We start from the raw sequence: 19,062 nt of genomic DNA, 5'->3' as shown, positions 1-19,062 counted from the left end.
CTCTCCCTTGCTTCGTCGTTTGGCTTAACTCAGTGGTCCACCTCTGCCACCCACAAAGATGGACACACACTAGACCTTATCTTCACCCGCCTCTGTCCCCTTTCTGACTTCACAACTTCCCCCCTCCCCCTATCTGACCACCATCTTCTGACCTTTTCAGCCCTGTCCTCCTCACCTACCCCCCCTGTCCAGCACCTAGCACATCCCCGCAGAAACCTTGCACACCTCAACATGCACACCCTCGCCGACTCTATCCTCCCACTGTCCTCCATATCGTCCCTCCACGACACAGACAGCGCCACCACTTTCTACAACACCACCCTCACATCAGCTATTGATTCAGTCGCTCCCCTTGTGCATGGCAGAGTGAGACGAATCAATAGACAGCCCTGGCACAACAGCCTCACTAAAAAACTTCGGCAAAGGTCTAGGGCTGCAGAGCGGCGGTGGAAGAAAACGCACTCCCAGGAAGACTTCACCACATTCAAAAATGCAATTCACACATTTCGCTCAGTCCTCACCTCCGCTAAACACGATTACTTCAGAAACCTCATATCCTCTCTAACACACAACCCCAAACAGTTATTCAACACTTTCAACTCCCTCCTTCGCCCACCACTGCCCCCTCCAACCTCCCTCATTTCTGCAGAAGACTTTGCCACCTATTTCCAAGAAAAAATCGACCTAATAAGGCAAGTCTTCTCTGCTCAGCCACCACAACCCCTTCATGTAGCTGACCACTGCCCCTCTCCCATAAACTTCCTCCCCACCATCACCGAAGGAGAGCTTGCACGTCTTCTCTCAAAAGCGCACCTCACCACCTGCGCACTTGACCCCATGCCATCCCACCTCCTTCCCAACCTCACCACCATCCTTACTCCAGCCTTAACCCACCTCTTCAACCTATCTTTAACGACTGGAACCTTCCCCTCTGCCTTTAAACATGCAACAGTCACACCTATCCTAAAGAAACCTTCCCTCGATCCAACCTCTACTACCAGCTATCGCCCCATATCACTACTCCCACTTGCCTCAAAACTCCTGGAACAGCATGTCCATGCTGAACTTTCCTCCCACCTCTCCTCTAACGCTCTCTTTGACAACCTACAGTCCGGCTTCCGTCCACATCACTCTACCGAAACTGCCCTGACTAAAATCACAAATGACTTGCTTACTGCCAAAGCGAACAAGCACTTCTCTATACTCCTACTCCTAGACCTGTCCTCAGCCTTCGATACCGTTGACCACTCCCTCCTATTACAGACCCTCTCTTCCCTTGGTGTCAGAGATCTTGCCCTCTCTTGGATCTCTTCATACCTCTCAAATCGCACTTTCAGTGTCTCCCACTCTCACACAACCTCTTCATCCCACCATCTCTCTGTTGGCGTCCCTCAAGGCTCTGTCCTAGGACCCCTACTTTTCTCTATCTACACATTTGGCCTAGGACAACTCATAAAGTCCCATGGCTTCCAATACCACCTATATGCCGACGACACCCAGATCTACCTCTCTGGCCCAGATGCCACATCTCTGCTGTCCAAAATCCCGAAATGTCTATCTGCTATATCCTCCTTCTTCTCCTCTCGCTTCCTAAAGCTCAATGTGGCCAAAACTGAACTAATCATCTTTCCTCCGTCTCACCTACACTCTCCACCTGATCTATCTATTACAATAAATAACACCACGCTCTCGCCAGTACCCAAAGTTCGCTGCCTCGGAGTGACCTTTGACTCTGCCTTATCCTTCATACCACACATCCAGTCCCTCACCACCTCCTGCCGTCTTCAACTCAAAAATATTTCCAGAATCCGCCCTTTCCTCAATTTGCAATCTACTAAAATGCTAGTGCATGCCCTCATAATCTCCCGCCTCGACTACTGTAACATCCTCCTCTGTGGCCTCCCTGCCAACACGCTCGCCCCTCTCCAGTCCATCCTTAACTCTGCTGCCCGACTTATCCACCTCTCTCCTCAATACCACCCCGCTTCTCCCCTCTGCATGTCCCTCCACTGGCTTCCAATCTTCCACCGTATCCAATTCAAACTTCTAACACTGACCTACAAAGCTGTGCATAATCTTTCCCCTCCGTACATCTCCGAACTACTCTCCCACTACACTCCAACACGTCACCTCCGGTCCTCCCAAGATCTCCTCCTCTCCTCCTCTCTCATTCGCTCCTCACGCAACCGACTCCAAGACTTCTCCCGAGCATCCCCAGTCTCCTGGAACTCGCTGCCTCAACACGTCAGACTATCCCCTACCCTTGCAAACTTCAAACGGAACCTGAAAACTCATCTGTTCAGAAATGCCTACAATCTACAATGAACTCGCTGCCGCCCGACCACCGTGCGGAGCTGCCGCCCGACCACCGTGCGGAGCTGCCGCCCGACCACCGTGCGGAGCCGCCGCCTGACCTACACCCCACCTATTGTCTCCTCCCCATAATCCTATAGAATGTAAGCCCGCAAGGGTAGGGCCCTCTTCCCTCTGTACTAGTCTGTCTACTGTAACTTGTATACGTATTTTGTATGTAACCCCCTTCTCATGTACAGCACCATGGAATTAATGGTGCTCTATAAATAAATAATAATAATAATAATAATAAATAATATAAACATTTATCTAATGTCCACCAATAAATACACCCCTTTTAAAAAGCGTCCCCAGGGTCATGAAACCGGGCAACGGTCACCAAGTGACATCTCCCCAGCAATACACCACCCGGGACCGAGTACCCCATAGCCCTGGGAGAGACACATCCACAATGTTTCTCCTGATTAAAAAGCCAGTAGTGGTTTCATGCGCAGGGTCGGTCTGGCCCGGAGGGGTAGCGGGGAATCCCCCGGTAGGCCCCGGACCCTCAGTGGGCCCTTGTGTCTTATATAGTGTGGGAGAGTGAATAGCGCCGTGGGGCCGCCGTTTTTTCGGGGCCAGCGTTATGTGCGGCAGACTGGGTAGGGCCCCCACGCTGTGATGGCCCCCCCCTCCCATGCTCTGAGGGCCCCAAGCCTTTCAATCACAAACTTCAGCGATAGCACAAGTTCCGTACTATCGCTGCAGTTTGCGTGGCTGCAGAAGGACCTGTGGTGACATCACAGTCATGTGATATCACCGTAGGTCCTGCACTGCGGAAGTCCCAGACCTGTACATATCCGGTGTACGGGTCCTGGAGACCGCGCCGCTATTCAAATGTGCCCGCATCTTTCAGACGTGCGTACATCTGAACAGTGCGGCCGGTGTCAGGACTGAGGCGGAGGAGCTGCTCAGCCCCGCACTGACACAGCGGCCGTCATCACACTGCCGCCGGAGCAGCAGAGAAGAGGACGCGCAGGGCTGCAGGTAAGCGCTCAGGAGGAGCCGAAGAAAAAAAAATGTATATATTCTCACCTCTCCTCCTCGTTCCCGCGGTGCTCCAGCTGCTTTTTCCAGACCGCAGGACACGACCCCTCGGTGATCCCGTCCTCTGCACGGAGCCGTCGCTGCAGGTGACTTCATGGCTTTACTGCAGTTAAATGCTTTACGGCGCCGCAAAGCATTTAACTGCAGTAAAGCCATCATGGCATCCTGCGGCGGCGGCTCCGTGCAGAGAACGGGATCACCGAGGGGGTCTATGAGCCTGCGGACTGATAAGGTAAGGACAGCGCAGGAATGGAGGACAGGTGAGAATAACGTGTGTGTGTGAACGACATAATAGGGGACAGGAAGGGGGGCCCATTCATACACTGCACAAGGCTGGAGGGCCCATTCATACACTGCACAAGGCTGGGGGGCCCATTCATACACCGCACAAGGCTGGGGGGCCCATTCATACACAGCACAAGGCTGGGGGGTCCATTCATACACAGGACAAGGCTGGGGGGCCCATTCATACAGTGCACAAGGCAGGCTGGGGGGCGCATTCATACAGTTCACAAGACTGGGGGACCCATTCATACAGTGCACAAGGCTGGAGGGCCCATTCATACAATGCACAAGGCTGGGGGGGCCATTCATACACTGCACAAGGCTGGGGAACCCATTCATACACTGCACAAGGATGGGGAGCCCATTCATACACTGCACAAGGATGAGGAGACCGTTCATACACTGCACAAGGCTGGGGGGCCCATTCATACACTACACAAGGCTGGGGAGCCCATTCATACACTGCACAAGGATGGGGAGCCCATTCAAACACTGCACAAGGATGGGGAGCTTATTCATACACTGCACAAGGATGGGGAGCCCATTCATACACTGCACAAGGATGGGGGGGCCCATTCATACAGTGCACAAGGATGGGGGGCCCATTCATACAGTGCACAAGGATGGGGAGCCCATTCATACACTGCACAAGGATGCGGAGCCCATTTGTCGCGGGCGGGGGGGTGCGCTGCTCGACCGTGCTTGCGGCTCGGGTCCGGGTGCTGCTGCTGCTGCTGCTCGGTGGCTCGAGCGGTGGGCCGGATCCCGGGACCTCGAGCGGCGCTCCTCGCCCGTGAGTGAAAGGGGTGGTCTGTTGGGGTTTGGGATGTCGGTTTGTGATGCCACCCACGGTGTGTGGTGAGGTTGGGGCACCACCGCTGCTCTGTACGGGGATCCCGGGAGCGATGACAGGGAGCAGCTGGGATGTTTCTCTCCCCTCCGTGGGTAGGGGGATTTTGGTAGTCCCGGGGCCCGGAGTTGTTGACTGTAAGGTGGATTGCGGGGCTTGGCCAGGTGCAGGGTCGCAGGGGCAGTGCAGTGCCAGACGGCACGGTGGTACTTACTCAGCCAGTAAAGTACACGGAGTCTCTGGTAAAACAAACGGCTGGATGGACGAGTCCCACAGACGGCTGCGACGGTCACTCCCGGTAGGTTGGCGGTAACTGTCTCTCCCTGCACCGGTGTTGTGTTCTCGGCCCCGATGGCTTCCCACCGGTAACCCGCTCCCCAGCGGTATATTTGCAGAAGGAGCCCCTTTTGCCTGCAGGCGCTGGCCCTGGGAACTCTAGCTGTAGCGGTAGCTGTATTTCCCTTCACAGTTGAGCGGTTGCCTTTAGTCGGGTCTTTGCTGCTGGGAAACCCCGGAGGTTCCCGTCGCTGACGGATTTGACCGGTTTAACGGCGACTCCAAGCCTGGTCGGGGTCCGTAGGCCCTGCCAAATGGTGCTGGCCTCTCTTCGCTCCCCGGTCCGGTACCGGCGGGCCACCGCCCGTCCCCGGTCCTTACGGTTGTGCGTCAATCGGCCTCGCCTGCAGACGGTCACCACCGTCTGCCAACCTTGCTGTTTCTGTGCCCGGGCCACGTACCCGGACACGGTCAGACTGCTCCTTTACCACCTCACTCCTTCACTTTCACTACGGAACTTCAACTCTCTCGCTTTTTCCCGCCTCCAGGACTGTGAACTCCTCGGTGGGAGGAGCCAACCGCCTTGCTCCACCCCACCTGGTGTGGACATCAGCCCCTGGAGGGAGGCAACAAGGATTTTGTGTGTGCAGCTGATGTGCCTAACCAGGGTGTGGGGTGTGTTGTTGCAGTACCTGTGACGACCTGGCTTGTCCAGGGCGCCACACATTCATACACTGCACAAGGATGGGGAGGCCCATTCATACACTGCACAAGAATGGGGGGGGCGTTGCTACACTGCAGAAGGTTGGGGGGTCCGTTGGTACACTGCACAAGGATAGGGGGGCCCGTTGCTATACGGCATAAGGATGGGAGGCCCGTTGCTACACGGCACAAGGATGGGGGGCCCGTTGCTACAGGCACAAGGATGTGCACATTACTACAAGGGGTCACATTGTATTTTATTAGGGTCTATTTTTAATTTTGAAATTTACCGGTAGCTGCTACATTTCCCACCCTCGGCTTATACTTGAGCCAATAAGTTTCAGTTTTTTGTGGTTATATTAGGGGCCTCAGTTTATACTCGGGTCGGCTTATACTTGAGTATATACAGTAATGTGAGATGAGGGGGCCTTGGTGTGGGAGGAGCGGTATTACTTTACAAGTGACATTATGGGGTAGTGGAAGACTTTATGGGGAAATGAGGGTCATTATGAGGCAATTATGAAGGGAATTGTGACAGGCAGCATAGTATACTGAGGAGCGGGGGAAATTTATGCAGAGAGATATTATAGAAAGGGCAAGTTTTGGGGGTACATTATGGAAAGGGGCACATTGTGGCCCTATTTTGGAGAGGAGCAGTGTGAGGGGGGATATTTTGTGCAGAAAGCAATTAACAACCCTTCTGATTCCACTTTTCCCCCAGATATTAAATAAAAGGGGCCAGGATGTGGGACATACATTATTAGTTTATGGTGGCACGTGGGGCATAATTACTGTAGGGGCAAATTAGGGGGCATTATTACTGATGAAATATAGGTTAATTTTGAGGATACTGTCTCCAATGGGGGAACAAGAGTCTGACATAGTGTAGAAATTGGGGAAACAGTGTGGAATGTGCCTTGGGAGTGATCGGCTATAGGTGACTGTGTGTTATTTTCTGCAGAGGCATGTTCCGGCTGGAAGAAGTGATGACGGTCAGTGCTGGATAAAGAGGAAAAGTGAAGATGAATAACCTCAGCTAGAGACGTCACTGGTAAGTCAGTGTGTTACATGTACACACACACTGTATACTATATATAGAGCTCCTGTGTATAATGTCACTGGTGATCACTGTATTACCTATAAACAGATCTCCTGTTTATAAAGTCATCTGTGATCACTGTATTACCTGTACACTGACACTATATACAGAGCTCCTGTGTATAATGGCACTGATGGTAATATTAATGTTATTAGTATTGTGGTTTTTATTCATGATCATTTCTTGTAGTAGTCGTCACTGTGTAGTAGTGGTCTTGTCATGGTTTGGTGGTATTTGTCTCTTGTATGTAGTATTATTTGGTAGTCTGGTCATAGTGTTGTCGTATTTCTCCCTTGTATGTGGTAATATTTGGTTACTATGTGGTCTAATTATGGTGTGGCGGTATTACTCTTGTATGTGGTTGTGTTTGAGCACTATGTATTGGTAATATGCTATCTGGTCATGGTGTGGCGGTATTTATCCCTTGTATGTGGCTATGTTTGGTGTTGTGAATGTTAGTTATGTTTTGGCTGCTGGGAGGCTCCCTCTGGTGGCCAGGAATGGTTTGGACTTGGACCAGGTGTGTTGTGCAGTGGGTGTTTCCTTCGCTAACTCTCTGCTTATTTAAATCCTGGTCTGATTGCAGGCTGTTGCCGGATGTCAGTTGTTCTTTGTATCTCCAGCCTGCTTAATCCTGCTCTACACCACATCTTCCCCAGATAAGTGCTTGCTCTTTATTTATTGTCTGGTTCTTTTGCTTATCTGGGTTTGTCATTTGCTGTGGTTGGTTTCAGTTTATTTGCTTGCAGGGATTTTCTCCCTTAGTGGATTGTTGAGGAACTCCCTGCAGTTGTGTGTGGAGTATAGCTCCTTTGGGTCCATGTGTTTGTGGCTTGTTGACTTTGTTATGATTCTTGTTTTCTGTTCATTGGTATGACAAGGGCACCTGGTATAGGACGGAGTTCAGATCGTGCGATCTGAGGGCCTTTTTATACTATCAGGAAGTTGGTATTTTGCAGGGTTTTTCTCTGGCCACCATCAGTCCCTTTCCTGTCCTTTCCTATTTTAGTCAGCGGGGGCCTCACCTTTTGCTAATCCTGTCATCTACCTGTGTATTGTGTTTTTCCTATATCACCGCAGCCTTTGAATGTGGGGGGCTAGCTGTTCTTGTCTATTTTCTGAGGCAGAGAGTTATTCATCTTTCCTACCTTTAGGATAGTTAGTTCTCCGGCTGGGTTCGCGGTGCACAGGATCTTAGTTCACCCCTCGGGCTACTTCTAGTTGTGATGGTTAGTAAGGGGATGGTGGCCAGATTAGTTGCCAATGCTCTTGTCACCTTTTGCCAATGATTTGTGGTGGTCTTCCATGGTTCCGGATCATAATAGTTTTGTCACTATGTGGTGGTAATATGTTGTCTGGTCATGGTGTGGCAGTATTTATTCCTTGTATGTGGTTGTATTTGGTCACTATGTGGTGGTAATATGTTGTCTGGTCATGGTGTGGCGGTATTTCCCCCTTGTATGTGGTATTATTGGTCTTGGTATAGTGGATTGTGTTGTGTCTGAAGGTCACTTTTTCTCTCTATCAATATTGGCAAAATTCTTTATTTCCAATAGTTTAAATATTTGAATGTTTAACCCCTCGCTGTCCTGTGACTATTGTACTGCAGCAAATATGCAGTTACAGAGGTTCTCCAGTGAAAACAAGTAATCTCCTTTACTAAGGCCACCTGCACACAGTATTTGGTGAGTTTTTTACATCAGTATTGGAAGCCAAAACCAGGAATTGTAAAATCAGTAAAATGAAAGGAAAAGTATAATAGGAAGACGAGCACCGCTTCTGCATTTATCACCCACTACTGATTTTGGCTTCAAATACTGATGTAAGATACTGATCAAATACTGACAGTGTGAACGTGGCCTAAGCATGTGATAACTTATTCATCAGTGGGGTGTGATTGCTGGGACCCGAACTGATTGGCAAAATGTGCAACTTCTATCCCCCATTACACTGGAGCTCGTGTCCGACTCGACCCCTGATCCATTCATTCCCTCAGTGGCTGTGAGCACTGCGCTTGTTTTTATCTGACCACCCCATTTGGATGAATGGAGCTGCGGTCACACATCCCACCGGCCGCCGCTGCATTGTATAATGGGCATATAAGTGCCCTGTCAGGGATAAAAGTTCCTCATTCTTCCGATCGGTGCAGTTTCCACTGGTCTGGTTCCACTGATCAATAAGTTATAACCAACCTAACTTGTGGATCGGTGATAACTTGTCACCAAAGATCGCCCTTACTGCAAACTACTGTAATTGTACATTAGTTATTGTGTGTGCACAGGAGATGTGCAGGAGCCGCCTGTGCTGTACAGTCAGCGCTCCACTATAACGATCATAGCAGCTAATAGATATTTGCATGTAGCTGTAGGGTGCGCCCCTGAAGTCAATTCCCCTGGTGGGCCCCAGACACCCCAGTCCGACCCTGTTCATGCGTGATGATGTCCCTTCAGGCCTGCTAATTAGAAGAAACAGGTTTGCAGTGCTCTGCTATGGCGACTGACAAGGCAACTAAACCAGAATCCTTTGAATCTTTTGCTCAATTCTACTGTCATATATTTCCAATTAAATGCCCAAATGTGAATGTTAACAAAGTCATGTTAACTTACTGAAATTTGATCAAGTGGGTCGAAAGCAATTTATGTTTTGTTCTCCAGATCATAATGATTGTGAATTAATAGCATATAGAAGGCCCAGTACCCATATGTAGCTTCCAATATTTTCAGATATATTGCCTAGGTCCTTTTACTATAGAGATTGGGATTCCAGAAATCAGATTGTGAATGTTAAGATTTACTCTATTTAACAAACTGAAGCAATTATATGGTTTGCAGGGTCCATGCATGACATCATACTAAACTGGTCACTCTCAATGATAGTCCAGAGTTCCACTTGAGTATGACTCACACAAGTCAGTATCACCCGACACGGCCTGACGCTCTCCAGACACGAGCGCCTCAGCTGCATGGAAATACATGCAGCCGACCCGCTCCTGTTCGGAGAGAGTGCGCCGTGTCGGGTGATACCGATGCGAGACTCGCACGAGTCATACGCAAGTGGAACCGTACTCTTAGGAAGAAGGGTTGACATCACATCCTCCATGTTATAGTAGGCGAAGAAGACCCTGAAAGAAGCTTGTTAAGATAGATGAGAACACATTTATTAGCTCTGGTCCTGAGGTACTGTAACTTTATGGATATCGAAAGTGCCAAAATCTTTGCAAAAAATATCTTTTTACATATTTCATTAGAACTTGTTGAATCTTCTCACAAACCATTGTAAGTCACGGAAACATCTCACTAAAACCATGAGTAAACATAATCCATATTGTTCTGTGCAGCAGGAACATTTCAAGCACTATAACAATAATTTCAGTATTAGAAGTCATCAACAAATATGTTTTTAACATATTAGAATATCTAAATAAGTTATTTCCAAGAAATAGTAGATTAGACACTTAACTTGTAGATTTGAGGTCTAAGGGTGTTTTCACACTTTGCAGATTTTTTTGGGAGACCGGAAACACAAGGATTTCTGCAATTCCCATATCTTTGGTATAGTCGAATTCCGACGATCCAACCATTTCACCTTTTCTTTTGTACCCCTTACCTCTAGAGACTATGAAATAAAACACAGATAACTGGATTGGATGAAATGGCCACATCAGCCTTTTATTTAACATTTAAACATCAGAAAATAACTTAGATTGGGTGGGGTCCCCGTAGTGCATAAATCTGATGATTAAATAATAATAATAGCCTTACTAACATTAAATTTCCACTTGAACCACACTTACTCCCAGCCATAACCACCAACTTGGGAGCATCAATAGAAAAGGGGGAAGGAAAACAGACAAAACACGGGACCCGATATTCCATTGTCGGTAGTCCCCCAAATCACCAGAACACCAACCAAAAAAGGCAAATTAAAGGGATCCATATCTCCATGAAACCCCAGTAACAATTTACGCCAACTTTGAGGACCCACCACAACCGCCGACAGGCACCATGACCTTGCTACCACTCAATAAAGAGGGTGGGCAGGTCTATCCTAAGGGAAAACGCAGGCCAAAGGGATTCTGAACCTCCAGGCTGACCTATATAAATCCCAACGATCCCCTAGCCCCCACCCCTTCCCGGTGTCACCTCCCCCTTAACCAAAGTTATGCTGACCTCCATCCAGAACACCAGGGGTGAGATTCCAGGCTTATACTTTAAGATGAATGGGACAGTCACACACTTTAAGCCCATTATACCTTCTTTTATACATGAGATTTTATTTAAAGCAGATATTTCTAGAAACTTGGGATAAAAATAAATGCATGACATCATTTTACAACTTCAAGGGTCTATGAGAGATTAGAAAAAGTTTGTTTTTCTCGGACAGAGCCTCCCTTTTATCTATGGGCTGTGACATGTAGTGGAGCTCAGCCCCTTTTATAGTACAAAACAATATAAAAAATGTGATGTGATTATTAGAATTTCATTAGACAAAGCATATGTGCAAGAAGAGACACAGACAATTGTCTTTGCATAGCATAGAAGATGTTGCAAACAATTTTGTTTTTACAAAGCATCTTGGGCAATTTGTTTATTTTTGATGGTTTTCAATTTTTGATTGTTTTATCTTGTGTGGGATTTAATTCATATAATTTATGAAGCACATGCAATGTTGGACAGCCCAACATAATATACCAATCTGTTCTACGTCCCTATCCTGGCTTTCTGCATTTAGCACACACATTTACTTTTTTAACCCTTGTCTGGTATCATGTGTGTGATTTAATTCATATCATTTATGAACCACATACAATGTTGGACAGCCCAACATAATATACCAACCTGTCCTACGTCCCTATCCTGGCTTTCTGCATTTAGCACACACATTTACTTTTGTAACTTTTTTCGCTCCTGTCCCAATACATGTGTGTATGTTATGTCTGAATCTGAACAGGGGCTTTAACCCTTGTTTGGTATCATGTGTGTGATTTAATTCACATCATTTATGAACCACATACAATGTTGGACAGCCCAACATAATATACCAACCTGTCCTGCGTCCCTATCCTGGCTTTCTGCATTTAGCACACACATTTACTTTTATGACTTTTTTTTGCTCCTGTCCCAATAGATGTGTGTATATTATGTCTGAACACGGGCTTTAACCCTTGTCCGGTATCATGGGGTCAATATGACCCCATGTGTATTGGTACAACTACAAAACGATTATTCCTGGCTCACAGTATTAAATTTAGGTGCTCAGAAAAAGCAACAAGTCTAATAGAAAAACAATTCTGGCACACTTGGAGACAATATGAAAAAGAGAAAGTCTTGAAATGCTTAAATGGTTTTATTTTGTGCATATATCAAAAAAAGTTGATGATAATTCATCCATCCAACGTTTCGACCATTTGTAGGTCTTTATCAAGGACAAATTTATCTAATGTAACAAAAACATACGCACCATTAGTGCATGAAAATATATAAATCGACAAAGCATAATTATGGCGTTCATTATAACAGCAGTCTCTGATAACATCATGATAGCAGATAACCAAACAAAGACATACATATGCTTATAAAATCCATGTGCTGAAAAACAGTGAAAATAAAAACCTAACAAAGGAACAAAAATTCATGAAGGGCACACTAATCATTTGGCAAATGAGGGCAGTAGTGACCCACCTAAATGATCAACTCTGATTTGCATGGTTATATGTCATGTACACGATACTCATTTGTTTTTGTCTCCTACATAGGATCACATCTCTATCCATTTCTTTGACTGCATTATGATGTCTTCATAGTCTTGAACATATACCATACAGTTGATCATTTAGGTGGGTCACTACTGCCCTCATTTGCCAAATGATTAGTGTGCCCTTCATGAATTTTTGTTCCTTTGTTAGGTTTTTATTTTCACTGTTTTTCAGCACATGGATTTTATAAGCATATGTATGTCTTTGTTTGGTTATGTGCTATCATGATGTTATCAGAGACTGCTGTTATAATGAACGCCATAATTATGCTTTGTCGATTTATATATTTTCATGCACTAATGGTGCGTATGTTTTTGTTACATTAGATAAATTTGTCCTTGATAAAGACCTACAAATGGTCGAAACGTTGGATGGATGAATTATCATCAACTTTTTTTGATATATGCACAAAATAAAACCATTTAAGCATTTCAAGACTTTCTCTTTTTCATATTGTCTCCAAGTGTGCCAGAATTGTTTTTCTATTAGACTTGTTGCTTTTTCTGAGCACCTAAATTTAATACTGTGAGCCAGGAATAATCGTTTTGCAGTGACTGTTTTTTTACCTGAGCTCCAGTCTATTTTCTGCCTACTTTTCCACATGTCATTCACTACCTTCTCATATGATGCTGATGAGGTCAGTAATATATTGTCCAGGGTGACTATACCCAATACATTTTTATCAGTACCCAATGAAGAAGTACGTTCCAGGGACTATGAAAAAGAATTAAGAAGGCATACTGCGCTGGAATTGCATTGTGCCACTCTAGCGGAGTATCATAGAGTGCAACGCATTCCAAGGGGCTTACGAGTATCACTGAAACCGACTCTTTTTCAGATAAACCCGAATATTGTTCCAAATTCGAGAGTATAGTTAATAAGTGTTCAATGGACATTATAATCTTGACGATTGAATTCCTGCAAAAAGAAATTGAGGACCTGGGACACAACATCAGTTCGATCGAGCAGCAACTTCAGAACACAATTCCCACTGCAGAGTGGGAGAGGATCCACTCCAAAACCAAAGCCACTATTGCTGAATTTAGTAAGACTCTTCAAGAACGGAAAAGGTCTAAATTTTTAAGAGATCAAGAAGATTACGCCAAAAATCGGGTCTATCGCTGGCAATTTGTGGAAGATATTCCTAGGAGACCAACACAGTATCATCGGTATTCAACATCATCCGGATCGGATACAGAACAGTATACCTCACGACAGTCTCGTTTTTTAGCACAGCGGCCAAACCAAAGAGGAAAACGAGGAGGAGTAAGAGGGGCCGCGGTGGCACCATCAACATATCACATACAAACCAGATCACAGGTACCAATTTAGTGTATAACATTTCTTCGTACAACTTGTCTGTAATTGAATCCCAGGTACTACAAAAAGGGTTATCATTTTGTCCTACTCCACCTCTCAATACATTTGTTTTAGACCAGGAGATGAGGAGGTTTTTTAGGACCTTGAGACTAAAAGCTCATTTTAGTACTGACAAAGCCACAACGGTCGCTAATACTCCGACTGAATCCGATACCATGTTTCGGTTGAAACAATTGGACCTTAGAGTCCCGAGTTCGTTCAACCCTCCTAAGACGTATCACCCCATCGAGACGTATGTTGCTTTGGTCTCTAGAGACATTAATCATACGTTAAGGACAGTAGATGAGGGTCAATTCAAGATTAAACGTAATGTCACCATAGAAGAAAGTCGTGCAATACGGGATTTAAAAAATAACCCCAATATCGTTATTAAACCGGCCGATAAGGGTGGGTCCATTGTGGTACTCAACAAGAAATACTACATTGATGAGATTTTGAGCCAATTAGGTGATACAAGTACTTATGTACCTATTTCACGCGATCCAACATCCCACATACAGGGACTCATTAAACACATTATCCGTATCTATTTGGCCAATAATACCATAGATCAGAAACTAGCTGATTTTCTCATTAAAGCCCACCCCATCACACCGGTGTTCTATACCTTACCCAAGGTTCATAAAAACATGAGCCATCCTCCCGGTCGCCCGATTGTCGCTTCGACAGAATCCGTTTTATCACCCCTTGCTATCACAGTTGAGAGAATCCTTACTCCTCTCATACCCAACATCAAGTCATACCTTAAGGATACCACCGACTTTTTGACACAATTACAATCCATAGGGTTGTTGCCTCCTGAATGTCTTTTGGTATCCCTTGATGTCAATAGTCTTTATACTAGCATTCAACACCTTGATGGCATACAGGCAGTAAAATGGTTTTTGAATAGACATAGTACTCACTCTCCTTTACAGAATCAATTTTGCATTGATCTTCTTCAACTGGTTCTAGAAAATAATTTCTTTCTGTTCCAAGACCAGTTTTATTTACAGAAACGGGGGACCGCGATGGGTTCAAATTTGGCACCCCCGTATGCGAATATCTTTATGGCGCATTTTGAAGAATTACACATATACAATCATCCACTATGGTTGGAACATGTGATTACATGGAAAAGGTATATTGACGACATCTTCCTCATTTGGCGGGGTGATGTCGCTTCTTTATCACAGTTTCACACAGAGATTAATTCTTTCACACAAGGTCTCACCTTTTCCATTCAATTTGATAGCCATAAAACCAATTTTTTAGATACCATGGTAATATCGTCTGACGGCATCCTTAGCACGGATTTGTATGTGAAACCGACCGACCGTAATAGTCTTCTGCATTTTACAAGTTGCCATCCCCGTCACACTAAACAAAGTCTTCCTATTTCCCAACATCAGCGTGTGGCGCGGATTGTATCTGACCCAGCACAACGTGATTTAAGATCCTCAGAAATGAGTATGAAGTTTCTCCAGAGGGGATATCCTATTGATATTGCCAATAAGAAATTTTCTCAAAGACCCACTATTGGGAAGAATATCCCACGTATTCCATGTATAAACACCTATCATCCTTTTTCTCCTCTTATTAAGAGCATAGTCTGTAAACATTGGCCGCTTCTGAATAAGGCTTATCCAGAGGTAAGCGAATTCAGTGTACCCCCTTTATTTTGTAACAAGAGGCCTCGTAATCTCCGGGACAGTTTTGTAAGGGCTGACATAGGTTCCAGTAAGACTGTACCGAGGCAAACGTTTCTCGGTACTCCCAAAAAAGGCAATTTTCCGTGTCACCACTGCATACAGTGCAACAATCTCACCAGGGGTGACACTTTTACTCATCCCTTGTCAGGACGAATTTTTTCCATACAGGGGTTTTTCACATGTGAATCCTCTTTTGTAGTTTACCTTATTAAGTGTCCATGCGGTCTCGGATATGTTGGGGAGACCACCCAACATGTCCGAGACCGGATTAGTAAACACAAATCCACTATTAGGTGCAAACAGATGATGCTCCCTATCCCGTATCATTTTATTACATATGGTCACACGATCGCGCAATTGAAGTACCAGATACTGGAACATGTACCCATGCCTAGAAGGGGTGGTAACAGAATACGTACCCTAAAGGAAAGGGAATCCTATTGGATATTTACCCTGAATACGCTGGAACCAAGAGGTCTTAATAGGGAACACGATATGTGCATTTAATGAAGTTTATTGTTCGATATTTTACGTTACCTCGAATATTTACTATATTAATTGAGTTTGGTCGACTTTTGTTGCTTTTCAGCCTCCGAGTGGTCATCTATAATATGATTGTCAAAAACCCAGTATAAGGATAAGTGAGAATATCATTCTAGTACACATAGTGACATGTATTTCTCCCTAAATTGTTTTTTCTTTGTTCCAGGCTCCACCTCCTACTTGATCTCTTCACCGTCCTTGCACCAATCTTGTGTCATCACCACAGCCACGCTCATCTCTAAGGGACCATCACCAAGATTCTCTGTTGTTGTGCACTCGGTATAATGTAGTCTTTGGTATGTTTTACTGACATGTGCTCTGTACCTGGCTTATGCGTTGGTGTAAATGGCCCGACACTGCGCACTTGCCTCCCCTGACACACCTTCCCCCATTGGGCTGGTGCCGCGCTCCGGGCGCATGCGCGGTGCGGCGCGCCGCACCGCGCATGCGCGGCGTGCGCTCCACCGACTCACACTGCGTTCCACCATCCAGGAAGCAGGATGGTGGACGCTGCACTGCTCCCACTACATAAGGGCACACCACCACATTATACTATCTCTGCATTTTTCAGGTAGTTTTTGCCTTCTTACCATTTGTTATATAATACACAGAAGTCAATGTACATGTGTCTTCTCCCTACTTTATGCGGTAATGCAAGTATATGTGACTCTCTTGCTCAGAATATTCCTCTTCTTCTGAGGCAACTGAGAAACCATCAGTGAAGGAAACACGAAACTTTCCCTTATGCTCTCAGGTGTCTACCTCTGACAGCGAAACAGTTTATCCAGGTAGACCACTCTCCTTCATGATGCATTATTTCACTTTAATCATATGGTTAAAATAATCCATATATTATTTTAATGCGCATATTTATATCCACTTGCATTTAGAATTACCTATATCCCATTCCCTCTGAAAAGGGTCACCACTACTGATCATCAATTTACTTCAGTGCATAAGGTATAAGTGGGGAAGACACACCTGTAGATAGTTATTGCGGAAGAATGAAACTCTTCTGATTTGCATGGTTATATGTCATGTACACGATACTCATTTGTTTTTGTCTCCTACATAGGATCACATCTCTATCCATTTCTTTGACTGCATTATGATGTCTTCATAGTCTTGAACATATACCATACAGTTGATCATTTAGGTGGGTCACTACTGCCCTCATTTGCCAAATGATTAGTGTGCCCTTCATGAATTTTTGTTCCTTTGTTAGGTTTTTATTTTCACTGTTTTTCAGCACATGGATTTTATAAGCATATGTATGTCTTTGTTTGGTTATGTGCTATCATGATGTTATCAGAGACTGCTGTTATAATGAACGCCATAATTATGCTTTGTCGATTTATATATTTTCATGCACTAATGGTGCGTATGTTTTTGTTACATTAGATAAATTTGTCCTTGATAAAGACCTACAAATGGTCGAAACGTTGGATGGATGAATTATCATCAACTTTTTTTGATATATGCACAAAATAAAACCATTTAAGCATTTCAAGACTTTCTCTTTTTCATATTGTCTCCAAGTGTGCCAGAATTGTTTTTCTATTAGACTTGTTGCTTTTTCTGAGCACCTAAATTTAATACTGTGAGCCAGGAATAATCGTTTTGCAGTGACTGTTTTTTTACCTGAGCTCCAGTCTATTTTCTGCCTACTTTTCCACATGTCATTCACTACCTTCTCATATGATGCTGATGAGGTCAGTAATATATTGTCCAGGGTGACTATACCCAATACATTTTTTATCAGTACCCAATGAAGAAGTACGTTCCAGGGACTATGAAAAAGAATTAAGAAGGCATACTGCGCTGGAATTGCATTGTGCCACTCTAGCGGAGTATCATAGAGTGCAACGCATTCCAAGGGGCTTACGAGTATCACTGAAACCGACTCTTTTTTCAGATAAACCCGAATATTGTTCCAAATTCGAGAGTATAGTTAATAAGTGTTCAATGGACATTATAATCTTGACGATTGAATTCCTGCAAAAAGAAATTGAGGACCTGGGACACAACATCAGTTCGATCGAGCAGCAACTTCAGAACACAATTCCCACTGCAGAGTGGGAGAGGATCCACTCCAAAACCAAAGCCACTATTGCTGAATTTAGTAAGACTCTTCAAGAACGGAAAAGGTCTAAATTTTTAAGAGATCAAGAAGATTACGCCAAAAATCGGGTCTATCGCTGGCAATTTGTGGAAGATATTCCTAGGAGACCAACACAGTATCATCGGTATTCAACATCATCCGGATCGGATACAGAACAGTATACCTCACGACAGTCTCGTTTTTTAGCACAGCGGCCAAACCAAAGAGGAAAACGAGGAGGAGTAAGAGGGGCCGCGGTGGCACCATCAACATATCACATACAAACCAGATCACAGGTACCAATTTAGTGTATAACATTTCTTCGTACAACTTGTCTGTAATTGAATCCCAGGTACTACAAAAAGGGTTATCATTTTGTCCTACTCCACCTCTCAATACATTTGTTTTAGACCAGGAGATGAGGAGGTTTTTTAGGACCTTGAGACTAAAAGCTCATTTTAGTACTGACAAAGCCACAACGGTCGCTAATACTCCGAGTGAATCCGATACCATGTTTCGGTTGAAACAATTGGACCTTAGAGTCCCGAGTTCGTTCAACCCTCCTAAGACGTATCACCCCATCGAGACGTATGTTGCTTTGGTCTCTAGAGACATTAATCATACGTTAAGGACAGTAGATGAGGGTCAATTCAAGATTAAACGTAATGTCACCATAGAAGAAAGTCGTGCAATACGGGATTTAAAAAATAACCCCAATATCGTTATTAAACCGGCCGATAAGGGTGGGTCCATTGTGGTACTCAACAAGAAATACTACATTGATGAGATTTTGAGCCAATTAGGTGATACAAGTACTTATGTACCTATTTCACGCGATCCAACATCCCACATACAGGGACTCATTAAACACATTATCCGTATCTATTTGGCCAATAATACCATAGATCAGAAACTAGCTGATTTTCTCATTAAAGCCCACCCCATCACACCGGTGTTCTATACCTTACCCAAGGTTCATAA

Source organism: Anomaloglossus baeobatrachus, chromosome 1, assembly GCF_048569485.1.
Source record: "Anomaloglossus baeobatrachus isolate aAnoBae1 chromosome 1, aAnoBae1.hap1, whole genome shotgun sequence".
In the NCBI taxonomy this organism is placed as follows: Eukaryota; Metazoa; Chordata; class Amphibia; order Anura; family Aromobatidae; genus Anomaloglossus; species Anomaloglossus baeobatrachus.
Note: the sequence above shows the minus strand (reverse complement) of the source record.